The following is a 3,684-nucleotide window of genomic DNA, read 5'->3' on the forward strand; positions in this document are numbered from 1 at the left end:
AAAGGGAATGGGACTAAGAATCTTGCATCTTGCAAGAAGAAACAAAATAACAGTAACATCTATCGAATGACACATATAATATGAAATGGTCTAACAACATAACACAGAAAAAAATCCAAAAGAATGAAAATCCTACTGAATATATGGTAGAGTTGCAATGCCGAGCAACAACAAGTACATTGACCTCAACTAATACTAAACCTAAAAATCCAATCTGGTTTTAATTTTGATTCCAATTTCCATTTCATTTTGCAAAAAACATCATTAATGCAAGCTCTACCTTACAATAGATATCCCAATTGTCCTTCTTTTCGAGCCGCTAATTCCACATTCTTATGCTTGCGTTGTGTTGGGTTTGATTCTCTACAATCCATATGTCTTTGTGCCCGTAAGACTGATTGATTGTTTGAACATCCTCATCTTACAAGATTTTTAGTGCTAAATCTTCTTTTACCATTGACATAGCTCCACACAATCGAATATCGTACTGAAGCTAAATGAAGCACCTAGACTAAACACTCTTCGATTGCCAGAATTCAGTTTCTTTAATTTTGGCTCCTTTTTTTTTACTTGGATGTGTTCAGTCAAGTCTTCATCATTGACTACTTTTTGATGCTACAAATTTTCTCTTCCTTTATATGTTCCTCATACTCGTAATCATTTCTTAGGCCTGATTTACTCTCCAAGGTTTTTAGATATGTATAAATTGGATTCTCAAAGTAACTTAAACGGCATTATGGCCATTTCAAGTATCAAGTGATTATGTGTATCCTTCTTGAGCAAATGGAACAAGTAGTTTTAGAACTTCTTAAAAATAATAATAGGCTATTGTGATGGTCCTGAATCTAACCATATCTTAATCGTACAACTTAATATAAGAAAACACTAAACTCACTTAATCCTGCTATTTCTACATAGCGATACAATCAAATCAACCTTCGCAAATAGTAAACAAGCATGCATGCCATAACCAAGGTTCTTATCACATACACAAAGAATCATGTAATCTCAAACAAACATTTACATGATATAAATCTCTATCAATCGCAGCATAGCATCTCAATCAATCATAATGTATGTGTCTATCTCAATATTCTATCATCATCACATGCTCAACAACATGGTTAGTCATAATGACCAAAATCCAGCCAATCTAGGGCTTTCTTCGATGCGCGTCCACCCACATTGGACATCGTGGCTATCCCCGGTATGCCTCTTTCTGAATCTCCTCCTCTCTGGGTTCTACCACATGGCTCCCAAAGGGCATAAATCTTGTTCCCTGTCTGACATTCCCTGACTAAGGATGACTCGCCCGAATCTCAAAATCTCATGTCGAGTCTCATCATCATACACATGCATATCAATCATTTATACACATGCATATAAATCATTCATTTCAAACAAAGCAATGACAAGTCATGCTTATCAGATCTCTAGTCCATAATCTTCTAAGAGAATCATATTCAAATCAATCAGAATCAATCTCAAGTGCAGAAACAAGCTTTTAATTCAAACAGTCCTTAAAGACCATATTAGGGAGTTTGGGAAAATCTCATTACTTTGGGAATTTTCTTTTCAATCTACTTTTTGGTGTATCTTCAACATAACTCTAAATTTGTCACAGAATGTGGATTTAGAACCTACTCTTCAAGAGCTTTCCAACGATATGTTATATGAGGGGGTTTTGACAAAATCTTAAAAGGATTCACCATGCCCTCCATTTTCTGATCTTGCAAAATGGGAATTGGGATTTTCCCAAACTCCCTAATATGGTCTTCTTAGCTTCTCTTAGTCTTTTATTTCTTTCAAGTCATATAGGAATCTTTGTTTTTAATATAATTAATTATCATGTTCTAATCAATAAGATCATCTCTGGTTGCAATAGCTAAGTCATAACCATTCTTACATATTAGTCTATCCGGTCTACATAGAACGTATGCGGTCTACAACCCAATGCAGGTGCAATCGCCAAAATCTGCTGGATGTGAAAGTCGACTCCAAAAATAGGTTACATTTTACTTTTTTATCAAATTTTTATTTGCATGTCCATCTACACACTTAAAGGCTTCTTTTGAGTATACTTACTAATTGAAAAATCAATCTTGAGTTTTCACTTTAATTTTAACTGCTCAAAAACCACTGAAAACCTGCTGGAATTCATGATTGAAATGTGTAGCATCTAAAACTTAGGATTATCTTTAATCATAACTTGGTTAATCTCGGAGGTATGTTATAGCTACACATGTATTAGGGTTGTGTCTTGGGAAAATTGTGGCTTCTAGTATTACATGGGAATAGCCTACAAACTTTCATCTTGTAAATACTCCCAATACTTCAACGTTTGAACCGCAGAAAAATCCTTTGACTAGATCTTAGACTAGAAACTTTTCATGTCAAACACTTCTTGTGCTCTTGCAAGCATGCCGCACATAGCATGACTGTATCTTAGACTAGAAACATGTCAGAAATTTCATGTGTTTTTACAAGCATGACAACATCTTAAACTGGAAACTTGTCAAACACTTCTTATACTTTTGCAAGCATGACTACATCTTAGACTAGAAACTTGTCAAACACTTTATGTGCTTTCACAAGCAAACCACCCTTAGAATACATATCTAGCAACAAAGGTCTTTTGCCAATAAAACATTTTTGGAAATCTCTACATTTATTTGAAGGCACTTGCATGTAGGTCCTTGGGTGCCACTAGCTTTCAAGGTGTAAACAAAAGTGGCCGAATTCAGAGATACCACCCTCACACCGTCATCTTATTAAAATAGTTCAATGCTTCCTCACCATGCTCGTGTTAGACATATCCTACTATTACTCCATGACTCCATGAGACTACATCTCTAGTGAGAAACTTGTCAATCTTCTTAGATTCTGCAAGCAATCCACACTTCGCATAAATATTAACGAAGGTGCTACCAAGAACAAGGTTCCTTTTAATCAATATTTCTAGCAACCCATTTATGGAAGTATAAGCATGTTTTTCTTTTAGCTTCTAAAATTCCATTGAAGGTGTAAACAAAAGTGATAGAATTGAGAGATAAAACAATATTTAAAATTACCCATTGAGAGATACAAAAATATTTACAATTATCCATTTATGATAATATTTTGAGCAACCCATGCAAGGTAGAGACAAAAGTGACATAATTTAGAGATACACCCTCTTTTGATTGAAATAGTTCAGTGCTTCCTCACCATGCCCATGTTGACATATCTTGCAATTATTGCATCATTCCTTGAGACAATCCTTATGACTACATCTCTAACTGGAAGTTTGTTAAGAACCTTCTCATCTTTTGCAAGCAAGCCACACATAGCATACATATCAACCAAGGTGTTACCAACAATAATAAGCTTTCGTTCTAGCAACCCATTATGGCAATCCAAGCATGTAATTGAACATGAAGGTGGTATCAAAAAAATCAAGCAAGAGCATTAAACTCATTCTGAATCATGAATCTATAGAAGTTATGAAGCTTGTAGGAAACATAAACAATGATGGTGCAAAGAGAAGTAAAATTGTAGACAAGATTATGAATGTGTAAACCTAGGCAATTTGACGGGTTTAATATCCTTAACTCCAAAGTGCATGCTAAGGTCGTCAAACAAGGGAGATACCTAGTTTACATGTTGATACATGTCTCACAGTTGGCCACTCTGTTGAGCGTAAAT

The sequence above is a fragment of the Cibotium barometz genome, chromosome 58 (assembly GCF_041138505.1).
Source record: "Cibotium barometz isolate CiBa-2024 chromosome 58, ASM4113850v1, whole genome shotgun sequence".
Classification (NCBI taxonomy): domain Eukaryota; kingdom Viridiplantae; phylum Streptophyta; class Polypodiopsida; order Cyatheales; family Cibotiaceae; genus Cibotium; species Cibotium barometz.